Raw genomic sequence first — 8,005 nt, 5'->3', positions numbered from 1 at the left:
GGTGGGGCCGCGCAGGGCGCCAGGTGCGCCGCCGAGTCCTTTCCGCTCCCAGGGTGGTGACTGCGTACCCGGGGCCGCCTGGGGCGTGGATGGAACGAAGGCCCGGCTCTCCGGAGGCTTTCAGTGGGGCGACCAGGGTGTCGCTGTGTCTCAGTCCAGAAAAGTGCCCCCCCGGCACGTGGGCTTGAATCGCACAGCGCAGAGCAGAGCGCGCTCTTCCTGGGTGTGCAGAGGGCCCAGTTACCCGACCCGTGTGAATCGGACTCCAGGGATCCGACAGATTGCACAAATGCTATGGAATCCTGGCCTGCCACCTCGGAGCAGTCTTGGAGAACGGAAAGGGCTCGGGTGACTGCAGTGGGGAAAATGCTATCCTCGTCTTCAAAATGATAAGTTCAATTTCGTAAACCTCAGGTAGTTTAGTGCCTCTTCTGCCCTTAGCCTAAGCCAGGGGCTCTCAATATCGACACTATATTTACCTCTGAGCCGGATAAGCCTTTGTTGCAGGAGGGCTGTCCTGGCCCCTCTACCCACTAGATGCCAGCAGCAAACCCTGCCATCCCTCTCCCAGAGTGACTGTTTTAATTTTATATTTGGAGTAGTAAACATTGACGAAGGTTCGAGATATCTCGCTTCTACCCTTATCTTCTGCAGTCCTTTTCACCCCAAGTTTATTAGCTGAGCTTTATCCTTCCAGCTTATCTTCTTGCAGAAATAAGCAACATAAATATATTGTGACATGAGAAATAAAATTGAGTCACTATGTCACCGGGTTTTAAATGGAGCTGGAAAGCCATCACGGAGGTGGACTTACGCACGGCCTCACCAGGTAGAACGACAAACCTTTGAACTGGGCGGAACCACAAAAGCTCCAAGGTGTCTGCAAGAACCACCTGCAACTTGTCACAGTAAGACCTTCCCCTCCCTCTAGTGATGGCCTTAGCGATCAGTCAGGGTCAGCCAAGACTAGCTACTGCCACCATCGGCAGTAGCTGAAATTCTTAGTACGACAACCTGCCTTCCGTGCCTTTAAAAGCCCCTGACTCCTTTTACTACTCCCAGCGTGACTCGGTTTGGGTTCCTACCCGAATCTGTGTGCCCCAAATTGCAATACTGTGATCTCAGATTATCACTTCTGGTTTGGTTCTTGCCTCCAAGGTTTCTTCAGGTTAAAAAAAAAAAAAAGTATATGTATATATATTCCACTCCTTTCTTATGAAAAGGGTAGCATTCTGTCTCTCCATCTGTCCATCCGTTATCTGTCGATAGTTCTGCAACTTGCTTTTTTCACTTAACACTAAATTTTGGAGCTCTCTTTAATTTGGCACATAGGGTTCATCCTTATTCTTTTTCAAGGCTGTAATGTATTTCATTGTGGGCCACTGATGGCCATTTGGGTTGTTTCCAGTCTTACGTCATTGCAAATAACGCTGCCATATAAAACCTCGTGCGGGGCTTCTCCAACTGTAATGCACGTGCAAACGGTCTGAGGGTGGTGTTGAAATGCAGCTTCCACTATTTACAATAGCCAGGACATGGAAGCGACCTAAGTGTCCATCGCCAGATGAATGGATAAAGAAGACGTGGCACATTTATACAATGGAATATTAGCCATAAAAAGAAACAAAATTGAGTTATTTGTAGGTAATGATTGTAAGAGACTGTCATACAGAGCGAAGTGAGTCAGAAAGAGAAAAACAAATACCGTATGCTAACACGTATATATGGAATCTAAAAAGAAATGGTTCTGAAGAACCTAGGGGCAGGACGGGAACAAAGACGCAGACCTACTAGAGAACGGACTTGAGGACACGGGGAGGGGGAAGGGTAAGCTGTGACAAAGCGAGAGAGTGGCATGGACATATATACGCTACCAAACGTAAAATAGATAGCTAGTGGGAAGCAGCCGCATAGCACAGGGAGATCAACTCGGTGCTTTGTGACCGCCTAGAGGGGTGGGATGGGGAGGGTGGGAGGGAGATGCAAGAGGGAGGAGATATGGGGACATATGTATATGTATAACTGATTCACTTTGTTATACAGCAGCAACTAACGCAACAATGTAAAGCAATTATACTCCAATAAAGATGTTAAAAGAAAATGCAGCTTCCAGTTCACTAGATCCTGAGGTGCTGCATTTCTAACACGCTCTCTGGTAGCTGATGCTGCTGGGTCACAGACCACACGTTCAGTAGCAAGAACTTGGTGTGAATATTGTTTTGTATGATTCCTAGATTCTTAGGAATGGGATTGCTAGATCAGAAGTTAAATACAGATATATTTTTATTAGTTATTGTCAAATTGGAATTGTTAGGAATTGTTTCCTCTCAGCAGCTGTATCCGAGTGCTTCTTCACAAACTTACTAACAGTGATGCCTGGATATCTTTGGATTTTTACCAATCTGATAGGTGAGAAAAATATTGTCTCAGGTAGTTTAATTAGCATTTCCCTTACTGTGAGTGAGGTTGAACATCATATGCTTTTCATATGTTTAAAAGCCATTGCCTCTTTCTGATTTATTTTTTACCCTGTGACCTGCTCTTGACTTATGTTCATTTTTAAAAATTGTTTGGTCTTTTTCTTCTTGGTTCTTAAGTGCTCTTTATATATTAGCATAATTAGTCTTTGTGATATGTCACACATATTTTCTCCCAGCTTCTCATCTGTCTTCTGACATTGCTTCTGGTGATTTTAGCATATATCTTTTTTATGTAGTCAAATTTAATGATTTTTCCCTTATGGCCTATAGATTTTTGCATCATAATTAAAAGTCTTTCTCCAGATTATAGAGTTCACCAGTGTTTTCTTGCAGTATTTGTATGGTTTTTTTTGTTTTTCTGTTTTTTTTTTTTAAGGCTTTTTTTTTTTTTGGATGTTGCGGGTAGGAGTTTATTAATTAATTAATTAATTTTTGCTGTGTTGGGTCTTCGTTTCCGTGCGAGGGCTTCCTCTAGTTGTGGCAAGCGGGGGCCACCCTTCATCGCGGTGTGCGGGCCTCTCCCTGTTACGGCCTCTCCTGTTGCGGAGCACAGGCTCCAGATGCACAGACTCAGTAGTTGTGGCTCACGGGCCTAGTTGCTCCGCGGCATGTGGGATCTTCCCAGACCAGGGCACGAACCCGTGTCCCCTGCATTAGCAGGCAGATTCTCAACCACTGCACCACCAGCGAAGTCCCCAGTGACTTCCTTTTTTTTCAAACCGGAAACCACCTTTCACATTCAGATGCTTGGACTCATAGCACCTTCGTACCCTTGAAACCCCACTAGGTAGCAGAGCTGGAAAACCCCAAACTCCACGTGTTAGACATTTATTGTACTGAGTACTATGTCAGGTCATAATGGAGTTGAGGAATAAAACACGGTCCTTTCCCTTCTCGCCGTTCAGATGGATGGGAAAAAGAGATTGTGTCTCAGTGTAGTGGGCGGCGGCTCTGATGGGCTCGCACACAGCGTGATGGGAACAGAAGGACGGAGCCAGTGATGATGCCGTGGGGCTTGGGACAGATTCACGGGGGTGTCAGGGGAGCTGGGTCTTGGGGGAAGGGTGACTGTCCAGGTGGAGAGAGGAAGAGGAGCCGCCCAGGCAGGGTCACTCCCGGGAGTGTGTGAAAGGGCTCCCGGGAGGTGCTTTCAGGGTGGGGTACAGGATGTGGGCCGGGGAGTGGCCAAGGTGAGGCCAAGTAGGGTTGAAAGGGTCAGGCTGGGCTGGGCTGGACTGGAAAAAGCCCCGAGGCCGTCCTGAGGAACTGGGGTCTTATCTGTCAAGCAATGAGGGACCGTTGTAGGATTCTAACTGAAGGAGTAACATGACTCATGCTTTTATTCACTCATTCGTTTCCTTCCCTCCCTCCCTTTTCACCTGACTCTAGCACTGCCCTTGGGATGGGTTGGACGCAGAGCCAGGAGTAGCAGGGCCACTTAGGAGTGGCCCTCAGGGACATGAGCACAGGCAGGTGGGCCTCAACCCACCGGCGGTAATGCTGGTGAGGCCGGGGCTGATGAGGGGGCAGAAATCGCAGGATCTGATGACCAGGTGGCCTGCGGGGAGGGACCAGGGAAAGAGTGGAGTTCCAATTACCCAACTCGGATAATTGGATTCAAGGTGATGTAATTACCTGAGAGAATACGAGGGGAGGAGACGGGAAGGTCAGATGAAGAATTGGTTTGAGTCAGAAGGGGCTCATGGTGAAGGTGTCCAGGAGACGGTAGGAACAGACTCAGGTGCGGGATGAAGGTGCTGGAAGCCGTGCACGGGTTGTGCTGGCCCACAGCCAGGAAGATGGAGCGGGAGACAGGAAGATGCTGGGCTGTGGGAAGCAGGGCCAGTAGGTATAGCATCAGCTGCTGGTCCTGGAGGAAGCAGAGAGTGAGGACGGGAAGAGGCCGCTTCTCGCTGCAGGTCAACAGTCCCCTCAGTGACAGTGGGACAAACACCAGGGTGCGTGGGATCCAGTCACGGAGAGGTGTGGAGGTAGCTCTTTGGGAGAGGGAGAGAGTGCTGGCCAGAGCTGCAGGTAAGCTGGAAGGAAGGTGTGTGTTTTAAGGACGGAACAGAGCTGAGCACGTCATTTGCTTTCCAAAGAGCGACAATCAGAAACAACCATAAAGTACTAGGAACTTAGGAAATTGATTTAAAGGAAACTCTAAACTGAAAAATGATTGTTCTGTCAAGAGGACAATAGTGAAGCAAAGCAACGCTGCTTATTTCTAGCTTGATAAGTATTTGTGTTATTTAGGTCTTTCATCTAATGTTTCAGATGAAAGTTGCACTTTCCAGCCTGACACGTTAACCCAGCACCTGAAGGACAGGTGCCCAGAGGTGAGGCTCTGTAAGGCTTAGAGGGGGCTCATCTATGCTGTGAATGACCTGAAACCTGGAAGATGTTCTTCAGAATCTGGGTTTCAGTCATTTTACTTTATTCAATTATTTTGCAATTATACTGTCACTTAAAATCTGAGTTAAATTAAGAGAATCTTGTTACTTGAGTTTTTTTAATATTCCTGATCATAAATTTTTAAGACATAGTTAAGTAACTGAATAGAGGTTTCTCTCGCTCGCTCTCTCACTTTTTCTCTCTCTCTTTTTTCTCATCTAGAGAAGCTGACTTTCTCGTCTGGTCGGGAATCACCTGGGCGATCCATTTCACGATGCAATGCAGAGCGAGATGAACCAGAACCTGCTGTCTGGGATAGGGTATGCGAGGGTGCAGCTGACTCTGGCAGCCTTGCCCTGAGGCCCCAGGTCACTGCTGAAGGGAGCTGGATGAATCTGCATGAGGAACTCAAGAACTGCCTCCTCAGATGCCAAATTAGCAGACCTAGTGGCTTGACCAGAGCAGTCCTGATGGGACCCTGTGGCGACGAAGCTGCTCAAACTAAACAAGCAAACAAAAAAAACTGTGGCAAGCAGGGCTCAGCTGTCACGAGGCCACTTTCAGCCAGTCTGTGCTGCCTGGGGAGCACCAAGGCCCCCTGGCTGCTGCCCCCCTGGGAATGGGACCTGCTTTACAGAGCAGTGGTCTTGGAGATCCAGGAGGGTGCCTTCTCGGCCAGGCTTAGTGCTCGAGGAGTGGGATGCCCTTGAAGACTCACTGGGTTTCCCACAAAGGGGGTTTGATTCCAAAATGCAGGCTTGGGTACATTGACCTGAAGCAAATAGATGGCCAGGTATTCTCCAGCAAAGATAAGTTTGTTCAGGATCAGCAGAGAATTGCAATTCGGGGGCTCAACCACGGCAGCCACGTGCAAGTGCCCACACGGCAGAGGAAGGAGACACTTATAGGCGGGACAAGGGAGGAGGCGGGCTTAGTAAACAGAGCCCCAGCCTTTCATTGGCTGAGCCCTGGCGGGAAAGAATGGGAGTCTTTCTTCTGTTGAGCTGGGCTGTCAGTGCAGGGGTGAGAGCGCCCTCTGCTGGTCTCCCGACTCTGTTTAACAGGTTTCCGTTCATTAATGTTTTACAGCAGTCACAGGACAAAGCCCAAAAGGGACATGAGATATGCATTTTCATTATTCCTGCGTGGGGAGGGTGGTCAGAACATTGTCCTTCTTTTTAAACAAAGCAAGTGGTTCCAGCATATTCTAGACTCCCATCCAGCCTGAGGTAGAGAACCTCAGCCCCTCATCAGGAAGAAGGGCAAGGGTCGAGGGAGGGGCTCCATCATCCGCCCCTCTGTCACTCTGCCGCCTTCCCTTCCCCGACCCCAACTGCCACCAGCACACACGCTTCCTCTCTCTTCCCAGGGCCATCCCACCTCCAAGGCGACGTGAGACCTGCATGAGGACCCTGGGGCGCTCTCCTCCTGTGGGCTGTCTGAGCAACACCACGGCCAAGTCCTGGGGTCATCTACGGCGTTATTCTTGGCGAACTTGATGTTTGCACATCACCTTTAATAACTTTATTACCTGAACCACCCAGCATTCATGAAATGGCAACCGTGACACACTAGCTGGTGCTGTGACTGTTTATTCATTCCACAAACTTTTATTGAGCACCTACTCTATAGACCAGGAGTTACACAAGGGTCTGGTGACGTCGTGGTCGGGGACACGGTCCCTGGCCTCAGGATACCAGATAGATATTGTGAGATAACGGAAAAAATGTGCACTGGAGTCTGCCACCGGCTCCTGGCACAGGGCTCCGGAGCCCTTGTAATTTCCTGGGTAATAGGAGGGTCTTTTGTTCTAATGAGGTGACTCTGGGTGGGCTCCTGGTTGAGGGCTGCTCACTGGGAAGACCCACCCGTGATTAGAAGCTTGGAATCTTCATCCTCACCACCCCACATTCTCTTGAGAAGGGAGAAGATCTGAAAAATGGAATTAATAATGGATCTTGCCCACGTGAGGAAGCCTCTGTACGTAAAATCCCACTAGTGTGGGGTTCAGAGAGCTTCCAGGTGGGTGAGCACAGCCACACGGGGAGGGTGATGCACCCCAACTCCAGGGGGACAGAGGCTCCTGCAGTCAGGACCCTCCCAGACCTCGCCCTGTGCATCGCTTCATCTGTGTCCTTTACTACATCCTTTAATAAACTGGTAAACGTTCGTGTTTCCCTGAATTCTTTGAGGCCCTGCAACAAATTAACCAAACCTGAGGAGGGGGTCGCGGGAACCTCTGATTTGTAGCCAAATCCTACAGAAGGTGTGGGTAACTTGGGGACTTGTTACTGTCATCTGTGGGACAGGGAGCAGCCTTGGGGGGCTGAGCCCTTAACCTGTGGGATCTGACGCTGTCTCCAGGTACACAGTGTTAGAATTGACTTAAATTGCAGGACACCCAGCTGGTGTCATGAGAATTGCTTGGTGTGATGTGGGAAAAACTCCCACACATTTGGTGACCAGAAGCATCAGAAGTGAGGTGCTTTGTACGAGGAATAAAGAAGAGAAACATGGGAGGGAAGAACCGGGTTATTCCCTATTCGGGAAAAGACTGAACTGAGGTTTTTCCTTTTACAGATATGGAAATAAATGACAGTTGATGTGGTATGTGCTGTAATTACGCTAAGCCTGAGGGGCAGGAAAAGGAGAAGCATCTAGAAGTCTGGCTGGGGAGTTAAGAAGGGGTCCCAGAATCCATGACACTCAGCTGAGATCTGAAGAATGAGGATGAGCCCAGGTGCCACGCAGGAGGAGAGAATTCCAAACTAGGGATGGGGAAACCCAGCAAAGTGCTCGTGGTTGAGGAGACAGATAACCTACTATTGCTGGACCACTAACCATGAGGCAGTTCAGGCTGGACACCTATGAAGGGCCTCATCTGTCAGGCCAATAAATTTGTGTTTTATCTTACAGGCTGCGGAGAGTCCCTGAAGAATTCCGAGCTGCGGGGTCAGAGAAGCAGAGTTATGCATCGGGAAAACAGCTCTGCAGCAACACAGACAAATGGGATGCAGAGGTCGGGAGCATCTGGGCCTCCATGCTTCAGGTGAAAGGTGGCAGGTGGTGAGCAGGGCTGTGGCCCGGGGTGGAGGGCATGGAAGGGAGAGCTGGTTAAGAAGAACTCAGGC

At 49.3% G+C, this 8,005-nt stretch overlaps 1 long non-coding RNA gene across 3 annotated transcripts; it reads left to right on the top strand.

The window, feature by feature from the left end:
• Positions 1-35: 35 nt before the first annotated feature.
• On the top strand, positions 36-7,043 carry LOC112395416 (uncharacterized). Of its 3 annotated transcripts, XR_003002381.1 has the most exons (5): positions 36-908; positions 2,332-2,409; positions 4,758-4,819; positions 5,097-5,194; positions 6,244-7,043. It is a non-coding gene; the product is annotated as an uncharacterized LOC112395416 (long non-coding RNA). The 3 variants fall into 3 exon arrangements; XR_003002382.1 differs by lacking the exon at positions 2,332-2,409; XR_003002383.1 differs by lacking the exons at positions 2,332-2,409; positions 4,758-4,819.
• Positions 7,044-8,005: the final 962 nt, after the last annotated feature.

This window comes from Neophocaena asiaeorientalis, unplaced genomic scaffold (genome assembly GCF_003031525.2).
Source record: "Neophocaena asiaeorientalis asiaeorientalis breed wild unplaced genomic scaffold, Neophocaena_asiaeorientalis_V1.1 scaffold307, whole genome shotgun sequence".
NCBI lineage: Eukaryota > Metazoa > Chordata > Mammalia > Artiodactyla > Phocoenidae > Neophocaena > Neophocaena asiaeorientalis.
The sequence above is the reverse complement of the archived record's forward strand: the minus strand, read 5'-3'. Positions and strand labels throughout refer to the sequence as shown.